Source organism: Myotis nattereri, assembly GCF_964212035.1.
Source record: "Myotis nattereri genome assembly, chromosome: 21".
NCBI classification, from domain to species: Eukaryota; Metazoa; Chordata; class Mammalia; order Chiroptera; family Vespertilionidae; genus Myotis; species Myotis nattereri.
Genome location: NC_138097.1, coordinates 10,676,786 through 10,696,211, shown reverse-complemented (window position 1 = coordinate 10,696,211; position 19,426 = coordinate 10,676,786). Strand labels below are relative to the sequence as shown.

At 47.0% G+C, this 19,426-nt stretch overlaps 1 protein-coding gene across 1 annotated transcript in view; it reads right to left on the bottom strand.

The window, feature by feature from the left end:
* CRTC3 (CREB regulated transcription coactivator 3) overlaps window positions 1–19,426 on the bottom strand; it is a gene marked incomplete at its 5' end in the record, with an annotated part of 1,283,408 nt that overhangs the window by 586,695 nt on the left and 677,287 nt on the right. The gene's annotated exons all lie outside the window — the stretch shown is intronic.

Sequence of the window (19,426 nt, the reverse complement as noted above, 5' to 3'; positions counted from 1 at the left end):
GGCGGGACCTAAAGGGGCCGAGCTTCATTCCTGCCCTTGGGACCATGCGCGCAGGGAGGGGACATCGGGGAAGACCCTGGGCTGGGGCCCGAGCGCTTCCTTCCTTTTTCTCTCCCTTTTCCTGTTACTGGAGAGAGACCCCTGCCCCAACACACGCACAGAGGAGAAATGGAGGCCCCGAGATCCTATAGCATCAGCTCTGAAAGGACGGGTTTCCAGAGAACAGGACTGGAGAAAAGGGAAAAGCTCTTGGGGTGAGGGGGTGGGGGGCGGTGGTGGGCGCCTGCTCTTCGGCCCCCCCCCCTCCCAGGTCCCACAATGGCTGAGGTTCCAGGGGTCTGCGATGCAGGAACCTAGGGTTGGGTGTCAGATCCGGGGCTCCCCCCGGGTTGTGCGCCCCAGCTGTGCGCGCTTGGACAAGTTCCTCAATCTCTGAGCCTGTGATTCCTCCTCTGTAAAACGGGGTTAGGCCCCAGCCGGTTTGGCTCAGTGGATAGAGCCCCGGGCCTGCGGGGGTTCCATTCCCATCAAGGGCACAGGCCTGGGTTGCGGATGAATCCCCAGTAGGGGGCGTGCGAGAGGCAGCCGATCCAGGATTCTCTCTCATCATTGATGTTTCTCTCTCTCCCTCTCCCTTGCTCTCTGAAATCAATAAAAATGTATTTTTAAAAATAAAATAAAATAGGGTTAGTAGCAGGGAGGCTGTAAAGAGTAATAAACTCGCTCCGGAACACAGCATTGCCCTTCTCTGTCCTCCCTTGATGTTCTTGGACCCGTCAGGCCCCCCACTGCCCTTTGTCCAAATATGTCCCTTTGTAGGGTGCACTGACACTGCAACCAACTGAGCCAGGACAGGACTGGAGTCTTAGTTGTCGTGTGTGTGTGTGTGTGTGTGTGTGTGTGTGTTAATCCCCACCCAAGGATGTTTTTTCATTAATATTTTTTTTCTTTTTAGAGAGGGAAAGACAGAGAGAAACATAGATGTGAGAGAAACACATCGATCGGTTGCCTCCTGCATGTCCCCCAACCAGGGCCATGGACAGGGAGGAGCCTGCAGCCCAGGTACATGCCCTTGACCAAAAATCGAACCCAGGACCCTTTGGTCCACAGGTTGACGCTCTATCCACTGGGCCAAACTGACCAGGACTTAGTTGTTTTTTTGTGTTTTTTTTTTTTTTTATCCAGAGAGGAAGGAAGAGGGAGGGAGAGATAGAAACATCAATGATGAGAGAGAATCATTGATCGGCTGACTCCTGCACCCTCCCACCCCCACTGGGGATTGAACCCACAACCCGGGCATGTGCCCTTGATCAGAATCGAACCCAGGACCCTTAGTCCTCAGGCCAACACTCTATCCACTGAGCCAAACCAGATAGGGCTTTGCTGGTTTTTTTTTGTTTGTTTGTTTGTGTGTTTTTTTAAGGGCGCAGGAGAGAGAGAAACATTGATGAGCTACCTCCTACACGCCCCCCACTGGGGATTGAGACCACAACCTGGGCATGGGCCCTGACCAGGAATCGAACAGGCAACCTCTTGGTGCATGGGTCGACGCTCAACCACTGAGCCACACCAGCCGGGCTGGAGTCTTAGATCTTTATGCGTCGGATCACATCTTAGCAGATCTGACAACGTCTGTCTCATCTTGACAAAGTCTGGTGGTTCCAGAGCTAGAATGCCAAGTGGCCACAAACGCAGAGAAATTACCTGAAGGAAACACACACACACACACACACACACACACACACGGCACAGAGCAGAAGACGCACAACAAAGAAAGCCCTCCGGAGAGAAGGCATCATGTAAAATAAGATGTCAGAATAAGAAACAAACCTATCCATCACGTGGCATCAATAAATGCAAATAGGGCAGGCCTTGTTTGGAAGGAAAATCCGTGACAGGCCTTCGTATCAGACAGCTCATCCTGCCATATCCCAGCCTCTCGGCCTCCCAGGGCCTTTGACGCGGCCTGTCCCAGCCCCTCCGCCCTGGTGACCAGCTCTGCTTGGGCTCCGCTGGCTGCAGGCAGAAGCAATCCTCCACGCCTCACCTTATGGCCCCGCCACCCCACTTGCCCCTCAGAGAACCGGTCCCCAGGGTGCTCCTTACAAGAGCTCTCTCCCGATAGGGCTGAGAAATCGCATTGCCTATTGTTCCAATGGCCAAAGGGACATGATTGCTAATGGTAAGTGGGTGGTGAAAACCCCTTGGCGTGAAGAGGCATCAAAATTACTCAGGTGTTGCCCTAGCTGGTTTGGCTCAGTGGATAGAGCATCAGCCTGTGGACTGAAGGGTCCCAGGTTCGATTCCCGTCAAGGGCACATGCCCGGGTTTCCGACTCGATCCCCAGTAGGGGGCGTGCGGGAGGCAGCCAGTCAAGGATTCTCTCACATCATTGTTTCTATCTCTCTCTCCCTCCCCCTTCCTCTCTGAAATCAATAAAAATACTTTAAAAAATTACTTAGGTGTTGGCTGGCCAGTGTGGCTCAATGATTAAGCATCGACCTATGAACCAGGAGGTCACAGTTCGAATTCCAGTCAGGGTACATGCCCTGATTGCGGGCTCGATCCCCTGTAGGGGGCGTGCAGGAGGCAGCCGATCCATGATTCTCTCTCATCATTGATGTTTTTATCTCTCTTCTCCCACTTCCTTCCTCTCTGAAATCAATAACAATACAAAGAAAAGAACAAGAAACAGATGCCGAAACCGGTTTGGCTCAGTGGATAGAGCATCGGCCTGCGGACTGAAAGGGTCCAGGTTCGATTCCGGTCAAGGGCATGTACCTTGGTTGCGGGCACATCCCCAGTAGGGGGTGTGCAGGAGGCAGCTGATTGATGTTTCTCTCTCATCGATGTTTCTGACTCTCTTATCTCTCTCCCTTCCTCTCTGTAAAAAATCAATAAAATATATTTTTTTTTAAAAAAAGAACCAGAGACAGGAAAGAGTTTAGCGCTAAGGGCCACAATGCTGGCCAGTCCAGCCGGGGTACAGATGACATCTGAGTGGTACAAAGGGCTCAGATTTTGTATTTTACTCTAAAAACATGTTCTCGTTGTGTTAAAAAATAATCATAAAATAAAGGAGGATTCAGAGGTACACAGATGCATTTCTTCTTCCATAATGTGCTGGTCTGTGCACGTCATATTTCTGGAAGGAGAGAGAAGAAGCTGATCTCGGTGGCTGCCTCAGGGACTGCTGCGCCTCGGGCGTGGGAAGGAGATGTATGTTTCACAGTGCAGCTTTTGATGCTCTTTGATATTTTTACCATGTACACGAATTACTTTTTTCAATTAAAAACTAGTTAATTTTTTAAACTGTCGAAACAGCGTAATATTCCATCTCAGCTGTAATCAGAGAGATGCAAATGAAAACATCGTGGAAATAACATTTTTTTAGGAAGGACTTAAAAACGAATAAAGCTCACAGTTGATGAGGATATGAGAAAATGAACTCCTGTACTGTCTGTATGTTTCATTCACAGAAATAAGCATATATATAAATCATGGAGTTATCATAAGTTACCAAATACGAGCTAATTCTTGTTCATCTAGAAGTGTTCCTCATAATTCCCTCCTCCCTCCCCAATTTGTCATTATATTCAGAACTAAATGCACCCCTAAAAGTTTATTTGAAATGTCATCTTTGCTAGATCCTTTAAAAAATATACATGGTTTCTAAATGTATTTATCAATTCTAGAGAGAGGGAGAGAAACATTGATTTGTTGTTCCATTCATTTATGCATTCAGTGGTTGATTCATTTATATATATGTATATATATATATAAATTTATTTATACATTATAAATAAATCATATATATAAATGCCTAAGGGCATTCCCAGACTCAAGTTCCAGAATATATATATATATATATATATATTCTTATTGATTTCAGAAAGGAAGGAAGAGAGAGAGAGAGAGATAGAAATATCAATGATGAGAGAGAATCATGGATCAGCTGCCTCCTGCACACCCCACACTGGGGATCGAGCCTGCAACCCGGGCACGTGCCCTTGCCTGGATCGAACTCGGGACCCTTCAGTCTGTAGGCCGACACTCTATCCACTGAACCAAACCAGCCAGGGCCATTGGTTGGTTCTCATACGTGCCGTGACCACAGACCAAACCCACAGCCTTGGCGTATCAGACGATGCTCTAACCAGCTGAGCTGCCCGACCGGGGCCTATGTCTTGGCTTTTTATTCTGGCCCACTGTCTGCCTGTGTGGGTCCGTGATGTTTTCATGTCTGTAGTTCTATGAGATTTTTCCATAACTAGGCAAATGCCCCTTTGTCACTCTTCTTAACTTGACCTTGAATTTTCCTCCTGCACTTGTTTGTATAGGTGTATCTATCTACTCCAGACCAATTATAACCTCTGGAGTGACAATCAACCTTAGGGCTTAGGGCTTCCCTGGCAGGCCTGCCTCTCTCTCTCTCTCTCTCTCTCTCTCTCTCTCTCTCTCCCTCCCCAGCAGGAACCCCCATGCTAAGGTACATTCTGAGCGACAATACCTCCCTATTTGAAGCAAGGTGTGGCTAAGGGCATTCCCAGACTCAAGTTCCAGAATATTAAAGAGTATCCTGTTTCTTTTCTTTTTCTATTTTTTAATCCTCACCCAAGGATATTTTCCCATTCATTTTATTAAAAATATATTTTATTGATTTTTTTACAGAGAGGAAGGGAGAGGAATAGAGAGTTAGAAACATCGATGAGCGAAACATCGATCAGCTGCCTCCTGCACACTCCCCACTGGGGATGTGCCTGCAACCAAGGTACATGCCCTTGACCGGAATCGAACCTGGGACCCTTCAGTCCGCAGGCTGACGCTCTATATACTGAGCCAAACCGGTTAGGGCCCCATTCATTTTTTTTTAGAGAAAGTGGAAGAGAGAGGGAAAGACAGAGAAACACATCGATTGGTTGCCTCCTGCACGATTCTGACCAGGGCCCAGGCTGGGGAGGAGCCTGCAACCAAGGTTCCTGTCCTGACTATTCTTTTTTTTTTTTAAATATATTTTATTGATTTTTTACAGAAAGGAAGGGAGAGAGATAGAGAGTCAGAAACATCAATGAGAGAGAAACATCGCTCAGCTGCCTCCTGCACATCTCCTACTGGGGATGTGCCCGCAACCCAGGTACATGCCCTTGACCGGAATCGAACCTGGGACCTTTCAGTCCGCAGGCCGACGCTCTATCCACTGAGCCAAACCGGTTTCGGCACTATTCTTTTCATGAATATAAATCGTAGTTACTGGATCAGATATGAGGTAGGCAGACACACACACACACACACACACACACATGCGCGCACACACGCACACACCATGGCAACACTGGAATGACCAGGAGTGCTCTCAATAGACCAGAAGTGGTCAGGGACCCTTGGAAGAAGGAAAGAGAATGAGACGAGATTAAAGGAGGAAATTGCAGCATAAACCACTCGCAAGCAGATGACTGCTACAGAAGCCCAGAGCAGTCAGAGGCTCTTAACTCAGAAATGCAAGATACGAGGTCCTGGCCCAGTAGCTCAGTGGGTTAGAGCGTCGTCCAGATATGCTGGGTTCCATCCCCGGTCAGGACACATTAAGAATCAACCAATGCCAAAACCGGTTTGGCTCAGTGGATAGAGCGTCGGCCTGCAGACTGAAAGGTCCCAGGTTCGATTCCAGTCAAGGGCATGTACCTTGGTTGCGGGCACGTCCCCAGTGGGAGATGTGCAGGAGGCGGCTGATCGATGTTTCTCTCTCATCGATGTTTCTAACTCTCTATTCCTCTCCCTTCCTCTCTGTAAAAAATCAATAAAATATATTAAAAAAAAAAAAAAGAATCAACCAATGAATGTATCAGTAAGTGGAACAACAAATCCATGTTTCTCTCTCCCTTTGTCTCTCTCTCTCTCTCTCTCTCAAATAAAAAAATAATAATAAAAATTTTTAAAGATGTCATTATGTGGTCTCTGAGACATGCTTTTCTTCTCTTTTTAATCTTTTTTTTATTGATTTCAGAGAGGAAAGGAGAGGGAGAGAGAGAGATAGAAACACTAAAGATAAGAGAGAATCATTGATAGGCTGCCTCCTGCACACCCTCTACTGGGGATCAAGCCCGCAACCCAGGCATGTGCCCTGACCGGGGAATCAAACCGTGTCCTCCTGGTTCATAAGTCCATGCTCAACCACTAGACCTATGCCAGCTGGGCAAGACATGCTTCTCTTCACTCATCATTATACTGTCTGGATTTGAAGTGGTTGTTGCCTGAAGCCATACTTCTTTCATTTTCACAGCTGTATGGTGGCCTATTATTTGAACACTGGGGGCCCAGTGCACGAATTCGTGCACCTTGAAAGGAACTGTGGGTGTTGTCCCATCCTCCACACCCCCGCCCAGCCCCTCCTGCCGCGGCCCCCAGTCCCGTCTGCCGGCAGCCCCACTCCAGTTGCCACCGCCCCCACGCGCTGGCTCCCACTGATGGCTCTGCTGATGGCGGGGAGCGATTGGGGCTGGTGCCAGCAGCAGGTTTGAGCAGGGCTGGTGCCCTCAGTGGGTGTGAGCAGGGGGCGGTGGAGAAGCCCTCAGGGGCAATCGGGGCTGGTACCGGGCACTGGCAGCAGGTGGGAGTGGGGCCGGCGCTGGCAGCAGGTGCGAGCGCCAGGTGGGACTGCGGCACGCGGGAGCAAAGAATTTTCAGTAACCACCAGAGGCTCACTCTGATGACAGCCACCAGTGCCCCGCCTTGGTCTGGCGCCCCTGCTCACCTGCGCCACCATTCCGCCACGGCCAATGCCTGCCATGTTCCACGCGCCCCCTCTGGTGGTCAGTGCACGTCATAGCAGCCGGTTGTTTGGTTGTTCTGCCGTTTGGTCTATTTGCATATTAGCCTTTTATTATATAGGATACTAAAGTTCATTCATTCATTCTCCTACCTCCTACCCGCTCAGGAGGACTGGGAAGGGGTGTGTGTGTGTGTGTGTGTGTGTGTGTGTGTGTGTGTGGCGCGTGCATGCGCATACGCATGTATTCTAACAGTGAGAGTTCAACCTTCATCCTCTCCAGTGGAAAGTCAACAGACAGTGACTAAATCTGAGAAATCAAGACAGAGCAGGACGTGCATACGGGTGAGAGATAAAGAGGCAAATCTGCGCAGGATCCGCGAAAGGAGAGAAAGTGGTTTCCGCTGCGGAGAAGGAAATGGTGGGGGGAGGCGGAGGAGATGCTGTTTTTCATAACGAGACTTCCACAATGATTGGGCTCTCACCTTAAGCTCACAGATGACACCGAGAAAAGGCGAAAACATGAGGGCAACCACCAACCAGCATAACAACGACAGGATCTCGAGCTTGCAAACCGTCAGCGAGGGGGAAATGGAATAAAGACATGTGATGAGTCCAACAAATGGTAGGAAAAGAAATGGAAAAAAAAAACTATTTAAAGAAGTGTATTAGTTTGGTTAGGAAAAAAAAAAAGGATATTAGTTGCCTCATGCTGCTATCAGAGATTATCACAAACTCGGTGTCTTAAAACAACATACGTTTATTAGTTTACAGTGGTTTTTTTTTTTACAAATAATTATTTTATTTTTTAAAATATATTTTATTGATTTTTTTTTTTTTACAGAGAGGAAGGGAGAGGGATAGAGAGTCAGAAACATCGATGAGAGAGAAACATCCATCAGCTGCCTTCTGCACACCCCCCCACTGGGGATGTGCCCGCAACCAAGGTACATGCCCTTGACCGGAATCGAACCTGGGACCCTTCAGTCCGCAGGCCGACGCTCTATCCACTGAGCCAAACTGGTCAGGGCCTTTTATTTATTTTTTAAAATATATTTTTATTGATATCAGAGAGGAAGGGAGAGGGAGAGAGAAGTAGAAACATCAATGATGAGAGAGAATCACTGATTGGCTGCCTCCTGCACGCCCCACACTGGGGATCAAGCCTGCAACCCGGGCATGTGCCCTTAAAGGAATCAAACCCGGGACCATTCAGTCTGCAGGCTGATGCTCTATCCACTGAGCTAAACCAGCCAGGGTGCTTCTGTCTTTCAAAGTCAGCTGATGCACAGCAGTTATTGCATCTGCAGCCTTGCTTCCCCCTTGCCATGGGACTTCCCATGCTCCCATGTCCTGGGGATTAGGATATGGACGTCTTTGGGAGGCCATGATTCTGCCGACCACAGAAACAGTATAGCCAATAGGAAACAGGGTTAAACAGAAAAGAAGAAATAAAACTCTAGTCCTCACCGGGTTGGCTCAGTGGATAGAGCGTCAGCCTGTGGACTGAAGCGTCCCAGGTTCGATTCCGGTCAAGGGCATGTACCTTGGTTGCGGGCACATCCCCAGTAGGGGGTGTGCAGGAGGCAGCTGATGGATGTATCTCTCTCATCGATGTTTCTGACTCTCTATCCCTCTCCCTTCCTCTCTGTAAAAAGTCAATAAAATATATATTTTTTAGAAAAGAAATGAAACTCTAGAAAGGAGGAAAGGAATTATATAGGAGGAAATAACTGAAAAGATAATGGAGACAGATTCATTAGACTTAAACGATGATGAGAAAAGGAAAACCCACACCTGGAGAAATTACAGTGAAACTGAAGAACGCCCTAGACAAAGAGAAACTTTGAAGTTTACAAGAAAAAAGAATGATTTTATCAAAGGAACAAACATCGGATTTACATCAATTTTTCAACAGCAGCACAGGATGAAAAAAAGGTAAATGAACACTTTTGTTGTTGTTGTTAATCCTCGCCCGAGGATATTTCTCCATTGATTTTTAGAGAGAGTGGAAGGGAGGGGAGAGACAGAGAGAGAAACATCGATGTGAGAGAGACACATGGATTGGTTGCCTCCCGCACATGCCCTGACCAGGGCCGGGGATCGAGCCTGCAACCAAGGTACATGCCCTTGGTCAGAATCGAACCCGGGACCCTTCAGTCCTCCGGCCGACGCTCTAACCACTGAGCCAAACCAAGTAGGGTGAACTTTTATTATTATTATTATTTTTTAACAAACTATTAAAGGAAAAGAATTTACACACCTAAACTTTTCCATCCAGCCAAACTTTCATCCAAATATAAGGGTCTGATGAGAAATGTCATGAGGCATATATACCAGGCCTGAGAGTTTGCCATAGAAAGTTTCACACCACAACATAAAGTATTTAAAGGGTAGGAGGGACAAACTAACAGATGCGACAAGAGCAAGACAGGGAGCCACCGAAAGGAGACGAAACCTGGTGTGAGCTGAGGGGTCAGAAGGGTTTCATGTGGGGGAGGCCACCCTTTGTAGGGAGGCGGAGCCCAAGAGAGATGAAGAAGGTGTCTATGGAGGAGGGTGGCAAATGCAATAACAGATTAGCTATGTACAAGGGGACTAATCATATAACTTATCAAAGACGATGGAAATCAAGTTTCACCAGGTCAGAGAAGGGAGTTGCAAATATGCGGGGTGGTGTGGGGGGTGCGGGCGGCTACTATATTCCCTGTGGGGCTGGAGTGCAATTCCAGGTGCCCTGTGAATGCATGGTTTTCAATACAGATAAAGAAGTAGAGACAGCCCGGCCGGTGTAGCTCAGTGGTTGAGCGACGACCCACGAACCAGGAGGTCACTGGTTCGATTCCCGGTCAGGGCACAGGCCCTGGGTTGGGGGTTTGATCCCCGTAGGGCAGTGGTTCTCAACCTTCCTAATGCTGCGACCCTTTCATACAGTTCCTCATGTTGTGGTGACCCCCAACCATAAAATTATTGTCGTTGCTACTTCATAACTGTCATGTTGCTACTGTTATGAATCGTCATGTAAATATCTGATATGCAGGATGTATTTTGTTACAAATGGAACATAATTAAAGCATGGTGATGAATCACAAAAACAATATGTAATTATAGATGTGTTTTCCAAAGGTCTTAGGCGACCCCTGTGAAAGGGTCGTTCGACCCCCCCCCAATGGGGTCTCGACCCACAGGTTAAAAACCGCTGCCGTAGGGGGTGTGCAGGAGGCAGCCAATTGATGAGGTTTCTCTCTCATCGATGTTTCTCTGTATATATCCTTCTCACTTTCTCTACAAAAAAATCAATAAAACATATTTTTAAAAAATAAATAGATATAATAGAAGCTGGTCTATAGATGTATATGTACACTAGAGGCCCGATGCAGGAAATTCATGCAAGAGTACGCCTTCCTTCCCCCGGCTGCCGGCACCGGCTCCATCTGGCACCTGGGACCCGGGCTTCCCTCACAGCCCCAGCTTCGTCCAGAGGTCGTCCAGAAGGATGTTGGGTCTCATTAGCATATTGTGCTTTTATTATTATACTAGTAGATGTATTTCCTAACTCTGTGCGCTAAGAGGACCTGAGAAAAGCAACGCCCCCAGAGCTATGCACACACACACCTGGTGTCCACACTGGCAGGGCCAGCACACAGCCTATCAGAAAGCTGGAGCTGTGCCCTGGCTGGTGTGGCCTAGTGGATAGAGCGTCGGCCTGCAGACGGGAAGGGTCCCAGGTTCGATTCCGGTCAAGGGCACATGCCGGGGTTGCAGGCTTGATCCCCAGTGTGGGTTGTTTAGGAGGCAGCCGATCAATGATTCTCTCTCATCATGGATGTTTCTATCTCTCTCTCCCTCTCCCTTCCTCTCTGAAATCAATAAAAATATATTTTTTTTTAAAAAAAGAAGAAACATAATCTGAACATCTCTGTAGCTATTCAGGAAACTGGATTTGTAATTTATTTTATTTTATTTTTTTAAAATATATTTTATTGATTTTTTACAGAGAGGAAGGGAGAGAGATAGAGAGTTAGAAACATCGGATTCTGGATCGGAGAAACCAAGATGGCGGCATAGGTTAACGCCGGAGATTGCTGCCTCAAACAAACACTTCAAAAAACAATTAAAAGACGGAATGGACATCATCCAGAACCACAGGAAGGCTGGCTGAGTGGAAATTCTACAACTAGGAGGAAAGAGAATATCATACCCAGACTCAGATGAGGCGCAGTGCTGAAGTGAAATACTCAGGTGCGGAGTGCGCACGCGGAGCGGGCTGGCGGCGGAGGGCGCGGTTGTTGTTTTCAATCGGGAGGGAGTTTCAGACTCTGAGCTCCAGATCCGGGCGAGTCTCTAGGGACCCAGACTCAAACGGGAGAAGCGGGACTGTCTGGCTTTGGTCGGAACTCGAAGGCAGCTTTCTCTCCGAGGTTTGCAGTGGTTGCTGGGACTCTGTGAGGCAGAGCCCCTAGGGACGGAACTGAGAGCAGCCATAACTGCTCGCTCCGGCCTGCCCTGTAGATCCCCGGGGACCCGCCCCGCCCAAGCCCTGCTCAGAGCCATTTGCCGAATAGCCTCAGGCAAACGCTAGATTAGCACCGCCCTAGAGATCCCGCACAGAAGCTCTCCCACTGCAGACACAGCTGACTCTTATAGCCAGTTAGCCTGGAGGTCAAATCACCCCCACTATTGCCGACAACAATCAAGGCTTAACTACAACAAGACTGCGCACAAAGACCACTAGGGGGTGCACCAAGAAAGCATAAAAAATGCGGAGACAAAGAAACAGGACAAAACTGTCAATGGAGGATATTGAGTTCAGAACCACACTTTTAAGGTCTCTCAAGAACTGTCTAGAAGCCGCCGATAAATGTAGTGAGATCCTCAAGAAATCTAATGAGACCCTCGATGTTATGATAAAGAACCAACTAGAAATTAAGCATACACGGACTGAAATAACGAATACTATACAGACTCCCAACAGCAGACCAGAGGAGCACAAGAATCAAGGCAAAGATTTGAAATGCGAAGAAGCAAAAAACACCCAACCGGAAAAGCAAAATGAAAAAAGAATCCGAAAATACAAAGATAGTGTAAGGAGCCTCTGGGACAGCTTCAAGCGTACCAACATCAGAATTATAGGGGTGCCAGAAGATGAGAGAGACCAAGATATTGAAAACCTATTTGAAGGAATAATGACAGAAAACTTCCCCCACCTGGTGAAAGAAATAGACTTACAGGTCCAGGAAGCCCAGAGAACCCCAAACAAAAGGAATCCAAAGAGGACCACACCAAGACACATCATAATTAAAATGCCAAGAGCAAAAGACAAAGAGAGAATCTTAAAAGCAGCAAGAGAAAGAAACTCAGTTACCTACAAGGGAATACCCATACAACTGTCAGCTGATTTCTCAACAGAAACTTTGCAGGCCAGAAGGGAGTGGCAAGAAATATTCAAAGTGATGAATGCCAAGAACCTACAACCAAGATTACTTTATCCAGCAAAGCTATCATTCAGAATTGAAGGTCAGATAAAGAGCTTCACAGATAAGGAAAAGCTAAAGGAGTTCATCACCACCAAACCAGGATTATATGAAATGCTGAAAGGTATCCTTTAAGAAGAGGAAGACGAAAAAGGTAAAGATACTAATTATGAACAACAAACATGCATCTATCAACAAGTGAATCTAAGAATCAAGTGAATAAATAATCTGATGAACAGAATGAACTGGTGATTATAATAGAATCAGGGACATAGAAAGGGAATGGACTGACTATTCTTGGGGGGGAAAGGGGTGTGGGAGATGCGGGAAGAGACTGGACAAAAATCGTGCACCTATGGATGAGGACAGTGGGTGGGGAGTGAGGGCAGAGGGTGGGGCGGGAACTGGGAGGAGGGGAGTTATGGGGGGGGAAAAAGAGGAACAAATGTAATAATCTGAACAATAAAGATTTAATTAAAAAAAAAAAAAAGAAACATCGATGAGAGAGAAACATCAATCAGCTGCCTCCTGCACATCCCCCACTGGGGAAGTGCCTGCAACCCAGGTACATGCCCTTGACCGGAATCGAACCCGGGACCCTTCAGTCTGCAGGCCGACGCTCTATCCGCTGAGCCAAACCGGCTTTGGCTGGATTTGTAATTTAAAAACAAAACGTCACATACATGCAACATTCTTAGGAGGGAGTTTAGAACAGTGCAGATATTTGTATTAGAAAGGAAGAAAATTTTATTTATTTATTTTATGTATATGTTTTTTGTTAATCCTCATCCAAGGGTATGTTTTCAATTGCTTTTCAGAGAGAGTGGAAGGGAGGGGAGGAGGGGGGTGAGAGAGAGAGAGAGAGAGATAAACATTGATGTGAAAGAGACACAAGACACACGGACTGGTTGCCTCCCACACATGCCCAACGGGGGGGGGGGGGGGGGGAGGTAGCAAATCCGCAACCCAGGGACATGCCCTTGACCGGAATCGAACCTGGGACCTTTCAGTCCGCAGGCCGATGCTCTATCCACTGAGCCAAACCGGTTTTGGCAAGAAGAAATTTTTTAAATCAACCTTCCATGCTAAGTAACTAGAAAAAGAGCAGATTAAACTCAGCATCAGCAGAAAGGAATAAGAGTAGAAATCAATAAAATTGGAAACAGGCAAATGTTCGAGAAAAATCAATGAGGCCAAGAGCTGGTTCTGTGAAAAGGTCAATAAAATGGATCAACCTTAAATAGACCGGGGAAGAAAAAACGAAAGGGAGACGCCAATTGCCAATACGTTTTGATTTAAGATTGTTTTACTCGATGTTAAATAGTCGCAAAATTCTAGAGTCCAATCTACAAAACCTGGTCCATTCAGAAAAGTCTGACCGCTATCCCTGTCCCTTCTACCCTGCGTCCTTCCTCTCCTAGAGGTATTATTTTATTTTTATTTTTAACATATTTTTATTGCTTTCTGAGAGGAAGGGGATTGAGCCTGCAACCCGGCCATGTGGCCTGACCAGGATTCGAACTGTGACCTCCTGGTTCATAGGTCGATGCTCAACCACTGAGCCACGCCGGCCAGGCGATAGTCATTTTTTAAATTTTTGTGGCTTATCCATTTCAAATTTGCGTATATGAAAACACACAGATAGTGAATATATTTGTCGCATTGTTTTAAGGAATGTTACGTTTGTCAGAGGGGGTGATTTAACAGTCTTGGGAGGATAGCTGTGTTCAAATACAATCAATACATCCAAACAAAAGCTTTTAGTGAATTCAAAAATGCAGGCAAGAAGTGTGTTCAATAATAGATCAATGAGTATGGTTCCAGTCCACAAATAACAGCAGAGAATACCAAAGAGACTTGTCCTGACTCTGCAGACCTTTTCGTGGACTCTGAGGGACAAAGCCTCTGGCCGCCTGAATTAGGTTTCTTTTTTTTCTTTTTTTTTAATTTTATTTTTATTTTTTTAATTTATTGCTTAAAGTATTACAAAGGGTATTACATATGTGTCCATTTTATCCCCCCGCCCTCTGAATTAGGTTTCTGTGCAAAAGTTGCCCAGTTTATTTTGCATCCCAAAGGGACTGCCGGTTCCAAGTGGTACGGATTCCCTTTATAATTGGGCTGGGTGAGTTCGTGGCCTTGAGACCATCCATGGACAAGTGCAGCCTGACTGAGGGAGGGGTCTTTCAAAAGTCTTTTGTGCCCTCGCTGGTTTGGCTCAGTGGATGGAGCGTCGGCCTGCGGACTGGAAGGTCCTGGGTTCGATTCCGGTCAAGGGCATGTGCCTTGGTTGCGGGCACATCCCCAGTGGGAGGTGTGCGAGAGGCAGCTGATTGATGTTCTCTCTCATCGATGTTTCTAACTCTCTCCCTTCCTCTCTGTAAAAAATCAATAAAATATATATTTTTTTTAAAAAAAGTCTTTTGTTCCCTGGCCGGGTAGCTCAATGGTTAGAGCATCATCCCGCTATGCCAAGATTTCGGGCTTAATCCTCAGTCAGGGCACATGCAGACATCAAACAATGAATGGGTGAAGAGGTGCAACAGCAAATTGATGTCTCTCTCTCTGTCTCTCTCTCTCTCATCTATATATATAAAAGCCTAAGCCATCATTATGACCAGAATAACTGGTTGACCAGTTACTATGACACACACTGACCACCAGGGGGCAGACGCTCAATGCAGGAGCTTCCCCCTGGTGGTCAGTGTGCTCTCACACGGGAGTGCCGCTCAACCAGAAGCCCTGAGCTGGGCTCCTGGCTGGTGAGAGCAGCGGTGGTGGGAGCTTCTCCTACCTTCACAGCAGTTGGGCATCCCCCAAGGGCTCCCGGACTGGACTGCGAGAGGGCGCAGGGCGGGCTGAGGGACCCCCCCACCGAGTGCATGAATTTTGTGCACCGGGCCTCTAGTATATACATATATACCAAAAGATAAACACAATACTTTTTTTCGTAATCCTCACCCAGGGATATTTTTTCCATCAATTTTTTAGAGAGAGTGGAAGGGAGGGAAGAAGGAGGGAAGAGAGAGAGAGAGAGAGAGAGGGAGAGAGAGAGAGAGGGAGATAGAGAGAGAAACATCAATATTAGAGAGACAAATCCTCCTGCTCATGTCCCCACTGGCCTAGAAATCAAATCTACAACTGAGGTATGTGCCCTTGACCGGGAATCGAACCTGAGACCCTTCGGTCCACAGGCTGATGCTCTATCCAGCTAGGGCTGATTGGTGTACTTTTCTATATACATGTTAGGGTTCACAACAAGAAAATTTTTTTTTAATTTTTTAAATTATTTTTTATTTTTTTAAAATATATTTTATTGATTTTTTACAGAGAGGAAGGGAGAGAGAGAGAGAGTTAGAAACATCGATGAGAGACAAACATCGATCAGCCGCCTCCTGCACACCTCCTACTGGGGATGTGCCCGCAACCCAGGTACATGCCCTTGACCGGAATCAAACCTGGGACCTTTCAGTCCGCAGGCCAACGCTCTATCCACTGAGCCAAACCGGTTTCGGCAAATTATTTTTTTTAATCAGAGAGGAAGGGAGAGGGAGATAGAAACATCAATGATGAGAGAGAATCATTGATCGGCTGCCTCCTGCAAGCCCCCCACTGGGGATTGAGCCTGAAACCCGGGCATGTGCCCTTGACTGGAATTGAACCCGGGACCTTTCAGTCCGCAGGCCTATGCTCTATCCACTGAGCCAAACCGGCTAGGGCAACAAAAAAAGTTTTGAAAAGAGGAGTATTTACCAGCAAGGAAACATATCCCCGAAGTATCATAAAATGAAAAAAGTTTGCCAAACTACTTATGTGGCACGGCCTTTATGTCACTGTCCAAGTATATATTTACACATGGTTACAGAAATTAAATGATCTGAAGTGATAGAAAGCGAGGCGATACAGTTCTTAGTCCCGGATGCAATTGCCAGTGTTTTATATTCGGTCTGTTTGCGCCTGTGTGTTTTCTGAGTTTTCTGTAATAAGCCTTTATTGCTTTTCTAATAAGAAATAACGTCATTGTACAGTATTGGCCTGGCAACAAACTAACAGATCAATAGAACCGAATAGAAAAATGAGAAAGGGATTCAATAGGAATAAGAATTTGAAGTGTGATAAAGGTGGGATTTCAAGTCATCGGGGAGAGGATGGGTAATGCGATACATCTCGTTGGTTCAGCTGACGAACAATTTGGAAGATCAAGGTGAGTTCCATCTCATACCATAAGCCCCGAAACAAGCCTCTATGCTATTTGAATGCAAACGAAAAGCTTTAGGTCTCCCCTAAGTACGAATGTAAATTTAGAAGAAAATAAAAGCAAACTGTTCCATCATTTTGGAGAAGAGAAGGCACTTTTTAACCTAGGATCAACATCGGCGTGCACACAGGTGGACAGGTGTGACAATAGAGGAGGTCAGGGTGCGATTCCCAGTCAGGGCACATGCCCAGGTTGCAGGCTCGATCCCCAGTAGGGCGTGCAGGAGGCCGCTCGTCCATAATTCTCATCATTGATGTTTCTAGCTCTCTCTCCCTCTCACTTCGTCTCTGATACCAATACAAATATGTTTTAAAGAATAATAAAATGCCCTCACCGGTTTGGCTCAGTGGATAGAGCGTCGGCCTGCAGACTGAAGGGTCCCAGGTTCGATTCCGGTCAAGGGCATGTGCCTTGGTTGTGGGCACATCCCCAGTAGGGGGTGTGCAGGAGGCAGCTGATGGATGTTTCTCTCTCATGGATGTTTCTAACTCTCTATCCCTCTCCCTTCCTCTCTGTAAAAAAAAAAAAAAAATCAATAAAATATATTTTTTAAAAAAGATTAAATAAAATAATTAAAAATAAAATAAATAACTACCACATAAGGTCATAAGAACCACAGCTCTAAAATACCTAGGGCCCTAGCTGGTGTGGCTCAGTGGATAGAGCAACAGCTTGGGGACTGAAAGGTCCCAGGTTCGATTCCGGGTTTCGGGCTCGATCCCCAGTAGGGGGCATGCAGGAGGTAGCCGATCAGTGAATCTCTCTCATCATTGATGTTTCTATCTCTCTCTCCCTCTCCCTTCCTCTCTGAATCAATAAAAATATATTTTAAAAAAAGAAAGCCCCTAGGAATAAATTTAGCAAGAAATGTGGCAGGACAAAACTCTACCTTGCTAGAAGGTATAAAAGGAAACCCAGAAACATGGAGAGCCTGGTAGAGGGAGTGGGGTTTCTCCACTGCAGCTTTGCTTACATTTAAAAAGAGAGAGAATCCAAATATTTGTGGAGCGATGGAGCCTCCGACTGGTGATGTGCAGCGATTTGAAAGGACGGACAGCTCTGCACGTACTTTCTCGTGCAGGGAAGACGTCTCTGCTATTTCCTCTCTCACAGGCCAGGCCTGGCGGACAGGAGCTGCTGAGCTTTGGTCGGACCCTGTATCGCAGGAAATGACACGCACGCACGTGATCTCCCCTCTGCTGCCTCTCCATGCACACCCTGGTGGTAGCCTCACCTTCTGCCCTCACATGGGGACCTGCTGACCAGCATCCAGTCTCCTCGCCTCGGGGCCGGCCAGGCTCCCAGCCCCCACCCGGGCTCCGTGCGGGAGTCCTGAGCGAGGCTGTGGCAGACACGGCCAGGCCTGCCTGCTCATGGCTGGTCCTCTGACCCAGAAGGCACATGGCCACGCTTGCTCACATGGTTGCAGTGTGACTGCATCAGCCATGTCCGGCCATCACTTAATAATCAGAGGACGTGACAGCAAGAAGGCCTTGTGCTGCAGGAAGAAACTGTCTGGTGAGCCCAGGTGCTAGATCCGGATGATGTGACTAACCGAGAGCCATTAGCTAGGGAAACAGAACAGCATTTATTTTTTAAATCCTCACCCAAGGATATGTTTCCATTGATTGTTAGAAAGAGTGGAAGGGAGAGGGAGAGACAGACAGAAACATCGATGTGAGAGAGACGCATCGATTGGTTGCCTCCTGCATGCACCCGGACCAGGGCTGGGGAACCCGCAACCAAGGTATGCGCCCTTGACCAGGATCGAACCCGGGACCCTCAGTCCTCGGGCTGACGCGCTATCCACTGAGCCAAACCAGCTAGGGCCAGAACAGCATATTGATTAAAAACACAGCCTGCATTTTCCTGTGTGTTTTTAGCAACAAACATGTTAGACACACTGTTCCTCCTTTTGCTTTCTCACTCAGCAATGCAGGATGGGCATCAGTCCTGAGCAGGTGGAGGTGGGGTCTTAAAGGGGCCACAGCCTGAGGCCCAGGAGAGGGACAAGCTGCCCGCCCTGTGGTCCTCGGCGCCATCGGCTGCGCCTATGCCTGCGGCCCAGGAGAGGGACAATCTGCACGCCCCACGGTCCCCGCGACCCCGGGTGCAGATTTTTGTGCACTGAGCCTCTAGTTTAAAAAAAAAAAAAAGAGCCGAAACCGGTTTGGCTCAGTGGATAGAGCGTCAGCCTGCGGACTGAAGGGTCCCAGGTTCGATTCCGGTCAAGGGCATGTACCTGGGTTGCGGGCACATCCCCAGTGGGAGATGTGCAGGAGGCAGCTGATCGATGTTTCTCTCTCATCGATGTTTCTAGCTCTCTATCTCTCTCCCTTCCTCTCTGTAAAAAATCAATAAAATATATTTAAAAAAAAAAAAAGATTTTATGCCCAGCCAGTATGGCTCAGTGGTTGAACATCAACCTATGAACCAGGAGGTCACAGTTCGATCCCCAGTCAAGAACACATGCCTGGCTGGGGGATTGTTAAGGGCGGGAAAATAGAAGACATATGTAATACTCTTTGTAATACTTTAAGCAATAAAACAATTAAAACAAAAACAGAAACAAAAACCACATGCCCGGGTTGCAGGCTCGATCCCCAGTAGGTGTGTGCAGGAGGCAGCCGATCCATGATTCTCTCTCATCATTGATGTTTCATTCTCTCTCTCTCCCTCTCCCTTCCTCTCTGAAGTCAATAAAAATGTATTTAAAAAACATAAAAAAATAAAGATTTTTTTTTTCCCAACAAGCATCAAATCATAGGAAAATATTTACACCACTTACGTCAGACAAAGGGTTAAAGCAATATCTCTAAGTGTTTATGAATAGGAAAAGCAGTTGAAGAGAATACAATAAAACAGCCACAGTGGTTATTCCTAGAGGAGACTTAATGGGATATTTTAATTCCGTTCTTTATACCCGTT